This window comes from Falco naumanni, chromosome 4 (assembly GCF_017639655.2).
Source record: "Falco naumanni isolate bFalNau1 chromosome 4, bFalNau1.pat, whole genome shotgun sequence".
Lineage (NCBI taxonomy): Eukaryota > Metazoa > Chordata > Aves > Falconiformes > Falconidae > Falco > Falco naumanni.
The window spans coordinates 15,483,604-15,505,573 of record NC_054057.1 but is presented as its reverse complement, the minus strand read 5'-3'; the positions used below and the strand labels follow the sequence as shown (position 1 = coordinate 15,505,573).

General features: G+C 40.3%; 1 protein-coding gene across 3 annotated transcripts in view; it reads left to right on the top strand.

Annotated features, from left to right (window-relative positions):
• TRAK1 (trafficking kinesin protein 1) overlaps positions 1 to 21,970 on the top strand; it is a 140,467-nt gene that overhangs the window by 55,393 nt on the left and 63,104 nt on the right. For all 3 annotated transcript variants that reach the window (XM_040589044.1, XM_040589046.1, XM_040589047.1), the window contains exon 3: positions 10,874 to 11,068. The gene's annotated coding sequence lies outside the window, so the exon portion shown is untranslated. The remainder of the gene's footprint in view (positions 1 to 10,873; positions 11,069 to 21,970) is intronic.

Below are 21,970 nucleotides of genomic sequence, written 5' to 3'. Positions count from 1 at the left end.
CTTGCACTGGTTGCTGTCAGTATGTGTTGTTGTTATGTAGGATGTAGTGAATGTCAGTTTTTTATTCCCCTTATGTTTTTATCTTTGTGATATTTGAAAAATCTCCATCGCTTTCACACCCTGGCCTGCTCCTTTCCCAGCTTTCTTAGTCTGTCCTTTAAGCAAAACTTCAAGCATGTCAGCTCTTACCTCAGTCCTTTTACTTTGCTGTTGCTGTCACTAGTCCCATACTGTAAGTTGGATCTAGTTTTGGTCTCTTCTCCCTCTTCTTTCCTGACCCTTCCTGTAAGCAGTTATTGCTAAATTCTGAGCACTCTTTCTTTCTCTAAGTCACGCAAAAAATGCTTATCCTATTAACATGAGATAACTCTCTCAGCATGAGTGGAACTGTTCTGTGGCGCTGACTTTAGTTCTGTCTAGCATACTCTACCAAAATGATCGTACTCTCTGTGCCTGCTGCACCATTGCATCTGTTTGAATTTTCTGGCTGGCTTTTGGTGGATTCTCATTCAACTTCATGCAGCTTCTCCTACCCCTCCCTTCCCCACCACCCTGGCTTCCTGTCAGTTGTTTTCCAGCTCTTGCTCTTTGCCAACAACTTGTTCTTTTTCCTGATTCCTCTCCTCTGACAGGCTGTTAATGCTACTACCTCTTAGTCTGTATCTCAGACACTTTTTTTTTTTTTTCTTTCAAGGGTGATGTTTTTGTGCTTTGGTGGGGTTGGTTTGTTTATTTGTTTTTTCCCCAAGCAGAGTTGTGGGCTACTGCTATGCTCCTTATGCAGCCCACCTACTTATACTCCTCCTCCTAGTAGGAGGATACATGGGTTTTAGTGTAAACTGTCAATTCTAGAGTCACTGTGAAAGCAACCACAGGAATTACTGAAATCCAGTGTGACTTATTAAAATTTGTTTCTAGATTTTCCCTTATTTTGGCAAGCACTTGTCATTGCTAAATATTTACTTCATTTGAGGTAGGGATGTGTGAGAACAGTAAGTGTTCGTCAGTGTTCTGTGTTCTTTGGAGAAACAACTCTTGAAGGCAAGTACCTGGTAGATTTTTTGGGAGGTGTTTTTTGTTTTCCCATTGTGGTGCACTTGAGTAGTAATGGAAGACTAAAAAGCTACATTTGGTTATTGGCGTATTATGGAATACAAGTATTTTGACATATTTAAATTTGCCTCCATAACATGCTGAGTGCAGCTTTACCTTTCTCCCTCAATGCACATGTATGTGTCCATCCCAAAACAAAAAAAAATTCCTTTTAAAGTCAACAACTGTAAAAACCAAGCTACACAAGGATTAATTCTTATGTTTGGTTGTGATTCTAAAGCTTCATTGACATCCATTGTTTAGGGGCTAGCACATTTTGTAGCTGGGCTGAACAACAAGCAAAGGCAGGACAATTGCTTTTCAGGGTTTTCCGTACTCAGTGATTTATCAATGGGTTTTTGAGACGTTCTCAGTCTGTCTTGGAAGCTGGAAGATCCTAATGGTTAATGGATGTGTTTATTCTTTCTGCTGCTGAACAGTGCGTTGCCAGCATGCATTTGACACATGAATAGCTTTTGTTCCTGCTCTAAAAGAATAGCCATGGTCGTGGAGTTTCCTTTTATTTTCTATTTAACGTAAAAATAAAAGCATGAGTATGGCTGCATTTATCTACAAAGAAAAACGTCTCCATACTGAAGCAAAGCTCACTTAAATTTATGAAATAATGTATAGTAGGGGTCTAATAGTTTAATGGTCTCTCATCACCCAGATCTGTCTCACCTTTTGTACCCAGTAGGAATGTGTGTGTAGGATGAAACCAAAGCAGGGAGACATTAACCTAGTAAACAATGATATTTCTCACATTGGAATCACGCTTCCCAGTAGTTTGATCTTTGTTAGCTTTGACATTCCCAGCTTTATCCCAGTCTTTATTTGGTGTGTTTGACTAAGCCAAGTTTTCTTCCAGCTTATTTCTTCAATATGCTTTCAGCTGCCAAATTTAAGTAGTTTTCTACCAAGGAAGGTTACATGGTGGAAACAGTGCTTTATTCTCCCAAGTATGCAGATGTAGGCTGAGTCCACTGACCTATATGGGAAGACAGTTCCATGGGTTGTGCACCCCACAGACAGGTTTGGCCGGTGCCTGGTATGGCAGAACTGAAGGAACAGCATTTTTTTTTTCTTCTTCCACTTCAGCTGGCAGCCTGGTCAATGTAATTATTTTTTCCTCACAACAGTATTCTTTTGGATAATATTGAATGATCTGATCCTTCATACCTATTCTACTTGGTAGCAAAGGAAGAACTGTGATTCTGTTCTGTGCAGCTTTCTCACCCTTGCATAAATCCTTTAAAACTTTTTGAGGAGAAGAGACTTCTTCCCAGTAATGAAGCTGGATTTGTTCAGAGGAAAGGCGATGGGAGTCGGTGCGGGGAAGAAAAGCAAAGTCTTGGAAGTCTTTTTCCTTCCTACTGCTATCCTTGCTCTTATAAATGCATGTTTGTATGAATTAAAATATCAAACGGCAGACAACTGAAGTGACACATGGTATTATATAGATAATATGGTGAGAATCCCTGTTAGAGTGCTTCGTTCTTCTCCATGGGCTGGACTTATCATCCAGAATTCCTTTGCCGTGATTCACTGTGCCCACTTGGCGACCACAGCTAGCTGCCTTTCCTGTGGTGCCCCACCTGCGCAAGGTGGGAAGGCCAGTTGAGATCTGTGCGTGCAAGGGGCAGTACTGAGTTAGAGGCCAGCTGAAACCTTGCTGTGGCAGCCCAGAATGGGAATACCCGAGGTTAGCATGGCGTCTTTTCTTTTCCCATGGAAGACTGGATTTTGTGCAGTGTTTTCCATGTTTAGAGGCAGAAGAACCACTGCTTAAACAACTTTGGGTGTGGCAGGACTTGGAATTCCAAAATTGTGTCATGCCAGTCGAGTTACAGAAGTTGCCATGGGCTGTTTGCGGAATCTTGATTTTTAAGGGTATGAGACAGCATTCTTGTTGAAAAGCTTTTGCTCCAGCAGTTTGACTTTGCAGCCAGCATTGAGACTTCAGATATGTAGGATGCTAAGGCTCTTTCCCTTTGGGCAAGTCAGTGAGTTGAAAGGATGGTGAGTTTTCCTTTTATTAGAAGTAGTTTTTTGCCCAGCTGATCACACACTTATTAAAACACACATATTGTGTATATGCAGTCCTGAGTTCAGCAGTAGTATTTGTAAGACTTCAGTATAATTAGCCACATTGTGGGCATCCTGGAACTGAAATTAAATAGGGATATGGTGGGTTCTGGTATTTTGCCTATTGCAGGCACATGTGTAGAGTAACTGTTAAATAATGTTCCAAAAATACTTGTAATTCTGGACCCCAGTTAGTACATAATGCCAGTGTGTGGGTGGGGGCCTGGAGAGCTCAGATAATGGACTACTACAGGCTATATTTCTCTGTTCAGTAGACTAGCTAGCAGCCGGATTGTGGACTCGAAGCTTCTCATTTACCCTTTTGCTTTTCATTTTTATGTAGATCTCTTCACAAGGGTAATGCCTAGTTCACACCTCTCCATTATTGTCTAAATGGACAGAAAGCATTGGGAAAATGAGGCTATTGAGCTGCTTCAAACAGCAAGGAAGTACCTGTTGGAAAAGCATTTAGAGAAAGACCTTCTCTCTTGCTTCCTTCCCTGGAATATGATTAGGCTTTAGGCTTGTGGTTTGCTGAGAAAGGCAAAACCTAATGTAGTCATGGTTTCTTGGCTGCTTGCCAAGCTAGGTTAGGAGACTTTTCTCAGAAGGAGTTTCCAGAATTTTCTCAGCCCAGTGGAATGGGATGACTTTTCACATTATGGAGTTGCATATTTTTTCACTATTTTAAAAATGAGGGAGATACTGAATACACTGAGAATTTTAAACAGGGCACTTCCTGCTTAAAACCTGCTCTTGTGTGACAGTACATGTACTACAGAATTTTGTGTAATTTTTCATACAGGGATACAAAATTTGTCCAGTGCTTGCTGATCCTCGGTTTCTAGTAAGGGTCTCTTTAAGTCTTTAAGACTTTCAGACTTTCTCAGTGTGTTTATGCATCACATGAAGTAAAAATCATCAGTCAAGATTCACTAATATTTAGCATAGAATAACCTCAAGCTGATGAACTCTAATTTCTTGCATTACATGTGGCTGGACTTTAGCCTCCATGTGGCAGGGCTGTTCTGCAGAGAACCTTGCCTTCACTTAAGTAGTAGGGAGCCAGCACTGGAATTGATCCTTTCAGGTACTGTGTGCTTTTTTCCCCCCGATATAAATTGTTATGTATTGACCAGCCGTTTTTGAAGGTTTTTTTCCCCCCATGTCTCTCTGTTTTAAACTTCAGAGAGCTATATGTCAAGGCTAAGTGTAATACGTGTGTGGGAAATGGGACGGAGCTGAAAAGCAGACAGCGAGGAATAGGTGGCTTCATGGAGTAGTAGACTTCTTCATTCCTCCTTTACTCAGAGAGTTTCTTTGTTTCTCTCATCTATTTTTGTTACTGTGCTCTTACCTACTTCTGTTTCCTCAACTGCCTCAAAAGGTTGGGACACATTATGATGCCTTAATTCTGTTACGGGAAATGAAAGAATTTGCCCAAGAGTGACAACAGAGACCGGTTTGGTTTGCTTTTTTAAGGAGAGGGTTATTTAGCCCACACTAGGAAGGGGCAGGCTGAGCACCAGCTGCTGGGTGGTGGTGCAGTGGAGTCTCCTGGAAGATGGTCAGTGCGGGTGGGTGACACAACCTGATCACCAAAGCTTGTGCTTTGAGAGTTGCTGAGCAGCCTGGCAGTTGCCCATGGTCACACCTGGAGCATAGTTGTGCTGAACACACCGCTTCTGTGCAGCAGTGGTTTGTTTCCCTTTTCTCAGAGGAGGCTCTTCAGGGTAGCACAGCTGCTTTGAGCCATTTGCAAGGTGTTGGCCTCCGTCCGGGCCGTGACTCTGGCACACGGTACTCTGAGAATGACGCTGTCTCTGGGTAGTTATCTTGTGATCTTCCTTGTCTTGACTTGACTTGTGTGTTCTGGCCTGGCCCGTCTTGAGCACAAGCCTGACCCTAACGTGGTGCATGGCAGGGTTGAGTCGATGAGATATTGTTCTGCTCCTTTTGCAGCAAGGGGCTGTGAAGGAGAAGCGGGCTGCCGATGCCGTTTGGGTTTAGGGTCTCGGGTAATAAGGCGCTTCTTGCGCCAGGTGGCAGCATCCGCTGCCAGCAGGTTTTAACCTTGAAAGGGGACCCCGTGCTTGGAAACAAACCGATAAAACCATAAAGATCGAGCTTGGTTAGGACCGGAATTTGGAGAGAACGAAACTAAATATTTTATGTCCATGCAATGACTGTACTGATAAGCTGTGTTGTATTGTGTTTCTAAAAACTCCTGCAGATACCAGGAGTTTAGATTTGTAGAGTTTCTTTTCTCTGTGTATGTTTTTTGTGTACATTGTAGGGATTTTCTTTTGCTTGTCGTCCCTCTTCCTCTTTTTCTTTTTTTCTGAATTTGTCGCTACTTTTTATGTGAAGTTGATGCTGAAATTGAATAGGTGGTCCTTTATTGATCCAGCTAGGTTTAATTTTGACACTCGGATATGGCTATTCAGCCATAGCTGAAAACAAGTGAGACACACAAGCCTGGTAGGAAATGGAGTTTCAGAGGTGAGCTGCTCTAGGTGACCATGTTGTTTGGAATGTGATCTTCAAATGTGGCTGCCTGTGGTTCATGTTGAACTTCGCTTGAGTTGACATTAGTTCAATCGAGGCTGAATTGCTGGGTCGTGAGGTGCTGGCATAGTTCTACCCATCCAAACAGCATGACAGCTAAATGTATATTTAACACTGTATGGGAAGTGACCTAATGTATTGCACGGCTGCATGAGTGCAGGATGAAAACGGCAGTGGGTGGCAGCACCCTACACAATGCCACATGATCTGTGTGATGTTATGTGCACAGAGGGGGACTGGCAGTCCTTGAGGTGCCCTTTCAGTACAATCAGCTCCTCTTGTTTTAGACCTTTCACTCCATTTTCTGTTTGATCAGCACCTTGCTCACTTGTCAGCAGAGGAGTGGTGTAAGTGTACACCAAAAATAAGCTGTTATCATCATGTGGTTGTCCTAAAAACTATGCCTCTTCCCACCCCAAAAATAAATAAAAAAAATATTAAAAAATTACCCTCGCTTCCATCTCCACAATGAAAAGTTAATTTACTCTACTTAGGGCATTTTGTATGGATAGAGGTGTTGGCTTCTGGAGAAAGCGAACTGACAAAATAGTCTAAGGTATCCAGATCAGCAAGTCTAATAAAAATTCCTCTAAGGAAATGTAAGCAACCTGAAACAACCAGTGAAACTTTAGTGGCTGTCTTTAAGTTGGGCAGGAGGTGGCGGAAAAATTGAAGTCCAGAGAAGTGAAAATATGCCAATCAGTCAAATGCCAATGTATGAAAAGACATGGAACTAGCTAATAAGTATTCCATGACTAACTATTGAGATAGGAATAGAAAAATCCAGGACACTCAGCTGAAGTGTTCTGACCAGTTTTGTCATCTTTACTGAAAAAGAAGATTACAATCTGAAGCCACAAAATAATCAGCACAGAAGTCTTTCAAAGAACTGGATTATTTGAACATCTCATTTAGAAAACATAGCGAGGATGAGGAAAAATAATGTAAAAAAATCCTGCAAAGCAGACCGACTAACTTTATTTCTGGAGGAACAAGGGCATAGAGAAATATATTTTTGCACTGGAATAGGTGAGGTGGGGTGTTTGTGCATGTGCTGCATGTAAGCTGAGAAGACAGCAAAGCAGTGGAATGTGTTACTCGCAAAAAAAAATGTGGAAAAAAATTACCAATTTTTTCTTGTTTATATATAATTATTTCTATACAGTGGTGAAAGCTGCAGAGTTCTGCACTATGAAAGAACATTAGCAAATCTTTCTTCTTAACTTTTCGTTCAGAAGTGGAACCTGGAATGACCCACGCTTTAGCAAGAATCATGAGTTCATAATTCATTTAGCTATTTAAGTTAGTTGCAATTTGCTTGTAGAAGTTCCTGTTTGCTAAGGATGTCCAGAAAACTGCAAGTTTAAAATTGCTTAGGCTACAAAGAACAAAATCCTTAACAAAGCAACTTACAAGGATATGTCAATTGTATTTTGTTGTATCACTTCTCGTTAATCTTCAATTAATTGTCTTAAGCTTATAGTCTTAAGCTTAAGTTATATTTAACTCAGTAAAATGAAGGTACCACTTAGGACAAGAGGAAGTGCAACAGTTTTGTTTGTTGGACATCGGATAACTTAATCATAAACCACAAATGATGCCTTAGATGTTCTTAGTAGAGAAGTTATTTATCTTAGTTGTTTTGCAGTTTTAATCAGAAATAGTAATAAAAAGTATCTAGAAGCACAGTCAGGGTCTTTATGAAAATAAGACTGGTATTTTGGGATCAGGGATGGCATTAATCTGCGTACCTTCTCATAACAAGTGCCTGCGCCTCAGAAAAAGTAAGGGAGGAAAAGTGAAGGGGAAGGCTGTGTAATTGTACTGAGAATATTGCTGTGATTTAAATGGTGAGCTAAGGTTTAGTCACACACAAGTGTAATCAGTGTCCTGTTTTTCCAAATAGGCAATTACATCAGACCCTGCTCCTATTTCCTGTTGGTATACTGATTTTAAAATTGCAATAGAAGTTAATGACAATAGCGTCATAATGAGTTGCCTTTCCAGTTACTCGTTAATATCTTTTCCAGTTGTTAGGCCTTTTGAATTGCTCACAAACACTCAGAATTTATTATATGGTAAAGTAGAAAAATTGTCTTGGTTGACTTGTATTCCATGTTAATTTTTATTTCTTTGCTTTCTGTCCTTTATGTTCCAGTGGATTTCTTCTCCACAATAAAACTGTATGGGTTTCCTTTGTGTGTGTGCATGTATGGTTTTCTTTCCTCCTCAAATTTTATTGGTAACTTCTTTTGCATTCCATTTTTTGTTACTTTTCGTGATACAGCAAACCAGTTTGCTTCTGTGCACAAATTTACTTGCCTGCAACTTTCTCTTTTCATCTGTAAAGTCAGTTAAATTCTTTTGAAATACTAATTAAAAGCAGAAAGACACTAAAGGTTTGGACTTTCTCAAGTTTTTTATTTCCTTGTTTCCAAGAAGACCACTTCAGTTAGGCTGTGTAGACTCTTACCAGTTTTTCACAAGAGGAGAACAAATAACATTTCAGACATGTGCACACACGCCAACAACCTCAATGAAAAAACAACCCAATATTCTTGACAGTGAGAGCAATTAGGTAATCTAGAGATAAATATGTTTTAAAATATATATATTTGTGTATGCGTGCACACAAATGTCTCTTCTTGTTTAGCTGACATCAGTGGGTGTTGTTTAGAAGATCAGCTGGCTTTTCTGAACTCAGATGGTTGCAGGCAACTCAGATGGGTTTTGTCAGCATTTAAAAAGATAGCCAGGGAGGAAGAAAGGTTTGTAGTTAGAGGTTTGCTCTTGGCTTTTAAAACCTGAGAAATGGGTCTTATTTCTCTGTGTAAGCTAGTAATTCTCCAAGGGGGCTGCAAGGACTTTTTAAAATGATGTGTGCAGGCTGACACTCGTATTGCATGGACTCCATAAAAATAGCATTGCTGCAATTGTGGGTACCTAATCCTACTGACTTTTGCACATCCACTTCTTCAGTGATGTTTGGAGAACACTTAGAGATGTACAAGTTAGCAGGATGGCCAGGATGAAAGCAGAGGAGAATATTTTCTGATAGGTAATAGCAGACTCCTTGAGTCATAAGGTATGATGCAACTTTCCCAGATGAATTTTAGTTTTAATCAATAAAGGGTATAGGCAGGAGATGAGCAGTATGAGTTCATCTTTGTATCTGCTGCCCTGTTGTCTGATAGAATAGTAACATTCTTGCTGTCTTTAGTGCTTGGGATGATGCTTATGACAATGCGATTTCTGGATTAGGAAGATTAAAAAAGAAGAGGTAATTGGTGGCTTATAGAAAAGTATGTGTTACTTCCCCATTCCCCTCTCCTCCTCCTCCCCTGACAGAGGTGAGTTTCACTTGCAAGTGTACATCAGTCCTGTGATAATGAGTTTCTCCCTTAGGAAAATAGGTGTCGTTGTCCGGGAACAGCAAGAGCAGGGCTGCCTTACCGCCTTGCCGGCAGCTGCGTGTGACCACGGGGAGGGAAGGGCAGGATCCTTGTTGGCAGAGCCCAGTCTCTTTTGTTCCTGAGTAAACTGACTCTCTGGTGATCATCAGGCAAATGTCAGGTACCGAGCTGGTCTGTAGTCAATCCAGGCAGTGAGTCGGTCTCAGTGGGGGATAGAGCTGGGCACAGACCTCCCCAGCAGTGCTGCACAGGGGAAGACAGGGGGGCTTGGGTTTAAATGGGGCACCTGGGCCACTGGGCAGAGGGTGCTGCGTGGGGTCCTGACAAGCCTGGTCAGAGCAATAAAGGCCAACGGGTGCACTCAGGGCCTTCATGGTCTTTGTTACTGTGGTGTGAGTTGTAGCAACAGGTGCAAGAGTTAGGGCACTGGTTAAAGATGGAGCTGCATTGCACAGCATGTGAGCAGCCTTCCTCAGTGCTTGCCCTTCCAAAATAGGCTTAGATAGCTCTTTCTTATTTTAAGGGGTGGGTGAGGGTGGGTAGTGGTGTTCTTTTCTTTCTGTCCTGGCATGGAAATGGGTAGATTGATGCACTAAGTATTGATGGAAAATGAACCACGTGTTGCTCTGTTTCTTAATAGTTATTTAGTAAGACACTGTAGTTAATTTTATATGGTGATTAAGATGTATATTTAAAATTATCATGCCTTTTTTGGGTATTGACACAGAGACAGACACACAAAATTTTTCATTATGGAATAATATAGGTTGGAAGATACCTCTGGAGGTTATCTGTTCTGACTTAGATCAGGTCTTTTAAAGAGAGTGCTCGTGGCCTCATGTAGATGAGTAGTTAGTCTTTCCAAAGATGGCAAATTTCCTAGCCTCTCTGCACCCCTGTTCCCATGTTTGACCATCCTCATGCTGTAGAAGTTTTTATGTTGGAGTTTTAGTGTTAAAACTTCTCGGCTGCCTCTTGTCCTGAATTTCAATCTCTAACTTTAATTGCATCATATTTGCAGTTGTTGATGGTTGTTGGTATCTGTTTTTAAAACTGTGTGCAAACTTGATATACTTGTGAACACAAGGGACTGATGTCACAAAATACAGGTTGAGATAGTGTCAAAAGGTGCCCTAAAAGTTCTTGCAGCCAACTTTACCAGTGCATCTTAGGTGTGAACAGTGACCCTGTTTGCTATTGCAATCCGGGATTTTTCTTGAGAAAAATCTGCCAGTAGCAAAGGCAAAAAAAATAGTGGTACTGAACTATGGTCAAAGACCAAGTTAAGGAGGTATGTAAAGCTTGCAAGCTAAAAATATGTGAAGTAGAACATGAAAAATGAAAATCCCTATATGCACTAATTCTTTATCCACACCCCGGTTGTAATTACCCTGTCTTGGTCAATGCTCACTTGCTCTTTACTCTCCCCCTGCCCATCTGCTCCCCTCCGCAGCCCTCTTCTTCAATAGAAGAGTCCCTTCTTCTAGAGGTTGGGCTTTTTTGTCCCTGAGAGCGTGCCTTTGTATTTTCTGCTAGTAAATATTTTATTTGGGGATAATTTGTACTAGTTGTAACTTCTAAACAGATTAGCGTCTAGCTGTTCTTTACGTGTAGAAGAAGCTTGGCGATATCAAAACAAACTGACATCTTTCTAGCTTGTATGTATGGTACTCAATTTAAGGTAACTAACAGAGATTGTCATCTTTCTCGTACAGATGTGTGCAATAGTACCAATCTTCCTGAAGTTGAAATCATCAGTCTACTGGAAGAGCAGCTGCCTCATTATAAGCTAAGAGCAGATACAATCTATGGTTATGACCACGACGACTGGCTTCATACACCTCTCATTTCTCCTGATGTGAATATTGACTTAACAACTGAGCAAATAGAAGAGACCTTGAAATACTTCCGTAAGTCAAAACTTCAGAAATTGTACTGAGGAACAAATAAAATAGTGCTATCTTTGTTATTTTCTCCAAAGTATCTGTGCAATTCTGTTACGACTGTGAACGCAAGAGAGCTGTCTGTGATTTATTGCTTTGGTCTTCAAGTTTGTGGTAGATAGAAAACAAAGGAAACATTTAATCAGGAACAGCAGTTGCATTTGTAATTTTTGTGTGCTTCTCTTCACGTTAGCAAATACTGATGAAACAGAAATACTTCTTTTTGCTTGTGATCTCTCTGGCAAGAGACTGAAATTTATCTATCTGTACAACATAGAAAGCTTAGACAAATATGTTTCCATATTTGCTTTTTTTGACCATATTCTCTGACACATTGCAACGTTGTCTGATGGTACTGTGTGCCAGCATCACGGCATGACATCAAATAATTTTCTGCAGCTTAAACTTGCAGGAAAAACTTGTCAAGAACCAAACTGAGCATTTGGTTAAGATGGTTTGTGCCTTTGTCCTTTTGTTCGTATTCATACTGTTTGACAAAAAGGTACATTCTGTGCCTGAAGGGCAAGTGTGCAGAGTTGTGACCTTCTTGGGTTTTCATTCTTTTGTTTGAGCCTGTAGATGTTTTTATCATGGTGAATAGATTCATGTCTCTCTGGGTTCTTCCACTGTGGGTATTGACTTTGCTATACAATTAGAGAAGAATTCAGCCACTAGTTGCAGATTAATAGAGTAGTTTATGATTAAATGAATCTTTCCCCACCCCCCTATGGTTTCAACATGGAAATGCAATTGTGTTGCTCTTCTGAATATGTTGCACATTAAAATAGTGTGCAGAGCATCGAGCCAGTAGGTACTATGATAAAGATATGGTAGTTAAGACTTAACCAGTAGTGGAGTTACAGATATTACAGTAGCTGACAGATTTAGGTATACTTACTGAGGCACTGTGCAGCGAAGAGGTGAGTTACAGGGCTGAACACAAACCTTTGCAAAGATGGCTTCATTGCATTTTGAAGCACCTGGACAATTCCCTTTATAAGGAGCCAGGCTGGTAAGGAAAAGCATTAAGAATATGAAGAACTGAGTTTCTGACTTTTAATGCTTCAATAGAAAACATTAAGTATTTCAGTAGAGAGCTTAGATATGCTCTTCACCTCCCTCCAGTCAGTGGGAAGGGGGAGGAGGCAAGCTGAAGCTGATCTGTGGAATCGGTTGTACTACAACTCCTCCCTTTGTATCAGTCCGTTAGTGCTGTTATAATGATGGCAGAAGTTGGCTTAATGAAATGTTTTGAAATGCCAGGTTTCCAAAGTCTTTAGTAACTGGATTGGTCCTGTCTCACAAATCAGATTGTCTGTGTGGGTGGACTGTTGCAATAACCATGGAAAGATGTTTTGCTAGTGGAGCAAGGAAGTAAAAAATTCATGTGGAAGCATCCTAATTCTCCCAGCAGAGTTGCTGGCAGGGCATGTCCCTTGCAATGGTGCGTGGCTGTTGGAGATGGATACAAAACAAAGCTATGTACAACAGAGGAATGGGGTAGCAGTAGCTGCCTGGAACTGTGAGTAGTTAAACAGTTTTATCCAGTTTCTAGCTTACAAGCACGATGACTGCAACTTTACCATGTTGCTGTGATTGAACATTTCAGCCAATCAACTGGCTTGAATGAAAAAAAATAGAGTGTAATTCCTGCCACAGCGTATGTTTTCTCCTTTTATTGGGAAATAACTGCTTAAAGAAGAGGAACGAAGCAAGGAGAACTTCCATCAATAAAAGTTTAGTCTTTACTATTTATATGCAGGTACTTGTGTATAGATAGTAATTTGAGACGTTTAAACAAATTTGGATTGCGTCTTCGACCGATACCCTGGAAACTGAGATCTCTGACTTTACCCTTGTTCAGTTTTTGTGGACAAGCTGTATAATGCATCTGTACATGAGAATGCAAGATCAGAAAACTTTGGCATGTTTGGAAATCATGGGACTGATTATAAACATTGGTTTATGAAAAAAATAATTGTCAAAATAAAAATCTTAAATGAGTTGGCAGAAAAGTCCTGTGAGTTATACATCAATTTGGAGAGTGTTTTCCAGGTTGTAGCTGCTTGCACAATGACTCATTTTCAGTGCAGCAATTAAGGCACTCCTTCTCTACTTGTCTAAGTTGTTTAAAAACCCCGGGAAGGGGGTGAGCAAATATGTAACTTGTCTCTTAGAAGGTTTTAGTATAATCTTACAAATTTACACTTATTTTCAAAATGGTATCCTTTGTGGTCTGAGATTTCTATGGATCTAGTTAGATAAACAAACATGAAATTTCAAAATCACAGTTTTCATTAACTGAAGGAAGAACTTATCTATTTTTGCAGCAGCACAAACGGATTTGCTGCAAAATAAAAACTTTTATCAGAATTAAATGTGCTACACACAGATTTTTGTTATACCTTCTTCAAACATCTTAGAGATACCCAAGATAATTAAAATAATACTGATGCTGTAATTTGAGCTGGTGCAGAATATTTTTAGGTGTGAAATTAAGTCTTTGCTTATTGTTCCTGGTGGTGTAGTGTCGATGAGCTTTGAAACCAGGATGTAACATGAATAAATGACCAGGTTGTAGAGGAAGGGGTATGTTGTGGCTTTATTTGGGAGATGTTGACACACACAGAAATACTGGACAGCGAGAAGGATGTTTGGACATGTTTTAATATATGTAAATATGGTGCAATGTTAATACATATAAGTATGATGTCTTTTGTAAGGCTTCCTGTTACATGGGGAGAGGGCTTATCAGGAAGAGCAACATTTCATAACCTCTCACCACACCAGTTAAAAGTGTAACTACGTGGGTTGGAAACAGTCTGAATGGTAACTCAACAGTGACAGTCTTGCGCTGTAACTCATTGCTTTAATGATGTTCGGGTACCTACTGTGAACAACTGGAATTAGGGAAGGGGAACACTTCTGTTTTTCCAGTGGTTGTAATTGCACTCCTACCCCTCCATCCAAGTGCAGTGGAGGTTGATTTTTGGGGGATGGTAATTTAGAGCAGCTTTTTTCCTTCCTTCTGCTGTAGGTTTTGAATGCGTTTGTGACCAGTTACCATATTCAGTGACTCTTTAACCTCTGTCTTGATTGTGATCCCTATCTTCAGCTCTGGTCCAACTAATTATCTAAGTTTTGAACTAGATGGATGTCTGAACCTTTGAACCTCAGTACTGAACTAATTTAAAATAATTTGAGGTCCACAGAAGTAGGAGAGTGGGGTGTTCTAGATGTATGTATATATTTATATATAAATAAACATGTGGTTTTGTATGCATAAATAATAAATACCTAGTATATATGTATTGAAGTACAATTGGATTTGTAGGTATCCTTTTGAAAGAACTTTAAAATACAGTGACCAGATCTTAAATCTCTACTGAAAATTAAAATAATTCCTCAAGTGCATTTTTAGTTAAGTCTTGTAAAGTGAATAAATAGCTTTTAAACTGTACTATCATCTTCATTTGTTCCTGTTTTAGAATGGCAACATGGAAGGCAGAAAACTTGCTTGTCAAAAAGGTTATATAAAAAGCTCTAACTGATTTGTAACCCCAAACCCAAATTTTAAACTGCATTCAGAAAACAGTGCTCTCAAGGACTATCTTAGAGAACTGCACTTCCAAATAATTTGTTTGCTGTTTAAAATGTCATTTTTATATGAGTTACAGTACATGATTTCTGTATTGAGCATATGCACTTACATGTTCACATATACCCATTGCACATTTTATTATTTGTTTATAATTTGTTCTCATTATCCACCTTTTCTATAAACCAGACTTGTTAAGAGGGAACTTGTGATACTGCATACCTATTTGTGATTTTTCTGAATAATAGCTTTATATTTAATGAGAGGCTCTGTCGTGGTTCAGATAGATTCAGGTGTCTCTAAAGACCATTATTTGTGAAAGAATCGAAATTAATTGTAGTGACAGTATTCTCTAGTTGGAGTTAATCTGTGTTTGCATTTGCTCCCAGGAGAGAATCCATGGGAAATATAATTTCTAGGAGTGATTCAGCATATAAGGTAACTGGCAGCTGCATTGCTGTCCTTTACAGTAGAAGCACTGAAATGATTGAGTTTTCTGAATAACTGATGGGTGTTGGAGTGGTGTAGTCAAGCTTTTAAAGTATACAGATGCATTTTCATTTAGTTAAAAAGCAGATTAGCTAGTAATGCTCACACACGCTTGTTTTACACTGACTGCACAGGTACCGTTTCAAGGGACAGAGGGGGCTGTGTTTTATGTTTATCATAGGAAGCATATCACAAGAGAACACTTGGATGTAGGGAAACAATAATTTTTGAGTGAAAATGACATATTAGACCCTACTGTAAAGGATGCATGGAGTGCAGTTGTTCTCAAAAGTAACTTGATAATCACAAAATGCCATCTGTTCTAGTATTGTTATTTCTCCTTAAAATATGAAAATAATCATTGATCATGTACTAAAAGGTAAACACGAGGGTGGATGGATGAAGAGCGAGCTTCAATGCAAAGATAAGAGTAGGAAGTGACTGTGGTCTGGGTGGGTTTTCAGTAAAATTAAGTATCTTTTGCAGCTTGTGTATAATAAGAAACTATACATTAAACTGCTTTGATTACTGGGTTCCAGACTAGCAAGACTTGTCATATGAAAGTCTATACAGAGCAAGTATTTGTGCTATTCTTGTATGCCTGAGTGCTATATGCCAGTGATGTGTATTTAATACTGACTCTATTTTGGTTCGCCAGTCTGCTGAACTTGTTCTGCTTGATCTTCTGACCATGTGTAGTGGTTACAACTGAGTCAAGATATGACCTATGAAAATAAAAAAGCAATGAGATTTGAGTGATGTGGATGTGTGTGTGCATATGGTGACTTCAGTAATTACTGAAAACCTAGGTTGTCTGTTGAGCACCTCTCTGTTCTCTGTCAGTAAAACAAACTTACAAACTGGTTTTTCTTAGTATTTTTTTAATAGCCCTGTTCTCATAGGCTTATACAGATGTGTAAATTGTGATACAAGGTAAATCCAGTAATAATGGTGCAGAGCTATGTGAGCTAAAATCACTTTTTCAATGCCACCTTCATATTTCTTAAATTCTTTGTGATACTTGGATGATATTTTAGTCTTTACGATTGCAAAGCATTGAGTTCTGAAAAAACATTAATTGTTGCTTTTGTGATATTTTACAGTAATGAGGACTGTTCTATCATTATTAGTAGAACCCTGAGTCTTCATACTCTTTTCACTGAAGAAAGAAAACTTTATTTAAGTAAAAATGTCTACAACCTTATGCTGAGTCTAGTAATGGTCTGCCATTTCCAGCAAGGTGTTATACTGCCTGAACGCCTTTTAACAGAATGAAGGATGTGCATCAGAAGATACAACACGAGCAGTGGTGATCTCACCTAATGTAAATTGAGTTGATTTCTCTGTAGTGGAAAAGAAGACTATGGGCCAGAGGAATGCTTGGATCCTTTGTCTTAAATCTCCCTCCACAACCTACATCAAAACTTTTAGGCCAAATACTGATTACAGCTGGCTATGTCATTCCTACGGGATTCCTTTTAGACAACTCGCTGATTTTGATTGGAATTCAGATGACTTTACAACAGAAGTTATGCTTTGAATTTTAAAACCTAGCTTTTGACTTTTACTAGTATTCTCTTAAGCTTCATGAAGATTACATACTGAATATTGTCATTGTAACTGTTCGGTATGAATATGCGAGGTTTGAAATCTGAACAATTAAGAAGGGCATTTGATTCCTGAATGACTTATGAAGAATGTCCTTGCAATTTCTGGACTACATGCTAAGATTAATGCTGGTTTATAACCAGCTGGTGGAAATGTGATGAGTTTCCTTCTGTGTTGATCCACGCAGGATAACAGTCAACAGTGACCCTTAGCTATACTGCCGTGGCTTGTTAGAGCAGATTTTCTGTCTTCCTGTTCCTTTTTGTTTTTGAGATCCTGAGTTCAGTCCCCAACCGCAAAGGCCGGCAGTCACAGAATCTGCTGAGCAGTGTCATTTGAGCATGGACACAAAGCTACTTAGACCTCCTTTGCAACTAATTTTTGAGGATATTGGTGGTGGAAAGAGGAATATTTAAATATCCAAGCGTTTTAATTTATTAGCAACTTTGGTGGGGAACTTAAGCTATAACCTGGGAATAGGCAATCTAGAGAATTAGTTCTTAAAATTTAAGATATATATAATAAAATGAAATGAAAATTCCCAACAATGGCAGTTGGGAAATGGAGTCTTCACACTTGGATGAAGATAACTTTTGGGAGGAACTGAACAGTGTATTAGCGCTGTAGCTGTTCTTTTACATTCTGAAATTCCAAAGCACATCTTTTTCATTTTCTTTATATGCTTCAGACAGAAGGCTGAGCCAGCCCCTACAAAATTAACAAAATAAAGCTGATCTGACCTAAAGCATAATCAAATAAATCAAATGTTACCTCACCAGTCTCATTAAACTCTGGAGGCGGAGTGCCTTTTAAGGCAGTTTAAAATAAAGCTGCACAAATATATGATACAGCGAAGTGATGCTCCATCTCCCTGCCCCCAGCTTAGGGCACACTTTCAGCTGGCGGCTGGGGAGAGGTCTGTAAGAGCCAGGCCTAGGGCACAGCTCTCCAGGCAGAGCCACCAGACACAGCAGCCTGCCTGAGTCTGGGTTCTGCCTTGGCAGCTTATGACAGGGCCCAGGATCACCTGGGAACCCTCTGAGATACTTGAGGGTGCCTGCTGCTGCCCAAGGTATGTGGAGCCACGGGGATATGGGCCCGAGGAACTGTCGGTGCCCTTGATCCAGGGGTGCTCGGAGCCTTCATTGCAGCTGCTGCTGGTTAGGGATGGTCAGTCACCCTTTTAGGTGGCGCTTGGGAGAGCCCTAGGTGGCAGCCAGGCCCGGAGTGCAGCTAGCATGCAGCGCTTTGTGTGGAAGGTGCAAAGAAGGGGCCCTCACTGAGTGATGAACAGCCTAAACTTTCAGGTATGGTGGCGTCGTGCCACAGGGTGCATTCCATAGGTTTTGGACCGCCTGTCCCTGCCAGGGCAGATACTGGAACCCAGACAGAACTTCAGGTGGTGGATGCAGCCCTGCAAGTCCCAGGCTGCTGGGAGTGCCTGGGGCCTCTCGCTGAGGTAGGGAGAGATGGCCGCCTTTTACAGAGGAGGCTTGCTGCTGGTGGAGAGCTATCTCCAGGCAGAGAAGCTGAGAGGAATTCAGCAGGCTGCGCGGCATTAGGGGGGTTGAGAGACCTCGACAGGATCCCCGAGGAGCTGCTGAGACACTCCAGAGAAGTGACTCCAGGGACCTTGATGAGCTGGAGAGGTGAGTCAGTAAGAGCTTGTGCAAGTCAGCAGAGGGAGGTGCTAAGTCCTGCATCTGGGGAGGAGCAACCCATGCACCTGCGTGCCATGCCGTGCCAGGGCGGCTGGCTGGAAGGCAGCCTTGCAGAAAAGGGCCTGGGGCGTCCTGGTGGACATCAAGTGGAACATGAGCCAGCAACATGCCCCTGCTGCAAAGAAGGCTAATGGTATCTTGTATTAGGAGGAGTGTTGCTAGCAGGTGGAGGGAGGTGACTGTTCCTCTCTACTTGGTACTGGTGAGGTCACACCTGGAGTGCTGGGTCCAGTTCTGGGCTCCCTGATTCTGTATTCCTTCAGTGTAATGCAACTTGTATTCCTTTCCTCTCCCAGGAAGCTGCAATCATGACTGTCAGCGGCTTTTTTCACCTCCTTGTTAGAAAAATAGGTCATAACCATGCTGCTGTAATATTTTTGTCTATCCAATCAAGAGTGATGTTAAGCTCAACAAATATTCTTGTCTCCAGGAGAAATATAACAACAGAAATCAGAGATTGTAGTTTACATTATTTCTAAATGGTGAACAGTTTACAAATTTGATTATTTAAAGCTTTATTCTTCGTTTGCTTTATGCTGGATAGGGGTGTATTCTCTTAAATGTCTGTTTCTCGCTGTCATGGTCTCATTTAGAGTATTTGAGTATGCCCAGTGATACCTTAATTAACCTATGCAGCTGGTTTTGCAGGTAGGTTGCTGAAGACCATATCTATTTTGATTTTATACACGTGCAAATATAGTACTCCTCAGTAATAATTTGGGGGAAGGGAGAAATAATCTTCTCATGTGGAAAATAGGTTTTTGTCCTTAAGTAACTTCATTTCATCTGTCTGCCCCTGTCTCATGTTAAATCATTTTGTTTCAGTGGGAGAAGTTAGATTCTTCTCTGCATCAGAAGGGTCTTTTGTCTACCAGGTGAGGTCAGTGTTTAAACACCCTTATGGTGTTGGAAGGGACCAGCTCTGTCCCATCGGCAGGAAGTACTTGTACCATTTTGAAGCCCTGAATGGCAATTCCATTTTGACAAAGGAGAGTTGATCAAATCTGAAGCACCCATTTTTCTAAATTCCAATTCTGAAAGCTGCTGATAACAATACTTTTCACTGCTCTGGTTCCACTTTTCAGATTGAGCAAGCCACAGTGACATCTTGCTAAGCAAAATAACTATAGTGGAGGAGTCTCTGTCTAAAGTTGCAGAGTTGTTGCTCTAAGTGTGCAAGTCACAGAATGACTGCTGTTCAGCTGTTCTTTTAGAAGGTGAAACACCAGTAACTCTTCACTTTAGTAAATGAGATTCCAGTTTAGAAAGAACAACATGCCAGCCTGTCCTTGAAAATCATTTTGACTTTTAAATATGCTTGCTTTCCTTTCTAATGTTCTTTAACTTACTTGTTTTTAAAGTCAGTTAAAAATGTCAATTTGCAAAGTAAGTATTATGGCAACCCTGACTGTTAACAATATGCATTGCATAGTGATGGTCTGTACAGCTGCTCCTCTGATGGAAAGGGCTCCAGGTGATGTTAATGGACAACTTTATCCTGAGTGGTGGCGACTGTAGAAAATAATGAAAGGATATGGTGTTTAATTATCTGAACATCCTGATGTGATGCTGCAGCCAAAAGAAGAAATGTGACCCAGAGTTAATCAAATGGGAGGTAATGCACTGTTGCAGCTGTCATGGAAATACTCCATCCAGCTCTGGTGTTCAGTTTCAGAAGATCCTCCTGGAACTGGGAAAGATTTGGAGGAGAAAGCTGAGAATGACCAAGCATGGGAACTCATGATTTATAGTGACATAGTTTGCAGTGACACTCTTTGTATACTTTATTTGCTAGCAGAGATGACTTGCTGCTGCTTTGCACCCTCGCAACATGGTTCGCTGCATCCTCGAGTGTTCTCCTCCAACTTTCTTGAGAGGCCATGTTTATAAATGAGGTAGTTGCAATTACCTTAGTCAGAAATTCTCTTCAAACAAGGGAAAGGATTTGTGTGATTTTTGTAGCCTGGTTAATTTAGGCAGATCAGTGTTGACCTATGGTATGGATTTATTCTAGCAAAAAGGAAGGAGGAGAGGGCTTAAAAGCTTTTTCAAGCCAACTTTTCTGCCTAATAAAACCCCTTTGTAACTGCAAACTTAAGGAGTGCTCAGTCTAGGTGATCACAGTTGGCTACCAGAATTCTTTATCAGTCTGCATATTTTGCTCTGTGGAGAACAAGTAAAAGTGGTGGGGTTTTGTTTGTTTGCTTGCTTTGAAATTAACCATAGAAAAAATGGAGCAAAATCTGGCAGCTGGAAGAGAATGTTGAATGCTTGTGAACAACTGTATTTAGCTTTGGAATAGGAAAAAGCAGATTCCTTTTAGTCACAAATCTATTACCTGAAATCTTTCTTAACCTTAAGTTTTATATGAATGTTTAGGTAAGTAAAAAAAAAAAATCATCTCAGAAATAGTGTTGTAATATGGAGATGTGAATACACAGAGGTTCAATGTTGGTAGAAGCAGTCTAAAGAAAAATGTGTTCTGATAAGTTTTACATAAGATGAATCTGGTTTATAGCTGTAGGAAGGAAAAGTAGGGCTGCAGAGGCTGAAAGTAGGTTCTGCAAGGATGCAACTGATTTGTCAGCCTGGTCAGGCTTTCATGTTGACAACTTGACAACCCTTCCAGCTCCCACTTTATGAAGCTACACTTTCTTATATAATTGAAGGGATGCTTGCATGTGGATATCTGGATATGTAGTATTCTGTCTGTCAAGGGTTTCTGTTTTCATGCTGGGAAGGCCATACATTTATCCCATATTTCCAAGTCTCTTGAGGAGTTCTGAAGTCATTTGACCACACAAGTGATTTTCTTCACAGAAAAAGAATGCCTTTCTGCATTATACCAATGTTTCCAATCAAATCTGTAGAAAAATATCATTAAAATGAACAAGAAGCCCCAAACCCCCACCTTGAGCTGTTTCTATCCCGTCTCATTGGAAGGGGGTGTGTGTGCCGGGGGGAGGACAGTGAGATGAAAATTCTGTCGTGTTGAAGATTTCCTTTGTTTAAAATGTCAGGAATTAAAAAGGAGAGAGTCCCTGCAGCAATTTAAGCTTGTAGCCAGTGTTTGTATTTTAAATGCTTGTTAATAGCATTACCAGACTGAAATTACCTTTCGGACAAAAATAATACAAGTGGAACAAATAGCTTATATGCAGAGCAATTGAGTTAATGTTGCCATAGGAACCTTTATTTTTCTCTGACAGTATTTTAACAGTGTAGCCTTAATTGCGTTTAATAGCGTGTACAGTTCTTGCAGAATTTCAGTTATGCGTACTCACAAGGCAAGACTGAGCTAGGGCTGGATTGCCTTGTCACATTCCTGTTTCAAGATGGCACATTGTGATGGCAGAATGATCACATTTGGCAAAAAAGGTTGCACTATTTGAAATGTGATTTGTTTAAAGATAATTTGTATGACTTTGTCCAAAGGCTTTCAGTGGCTTTTAT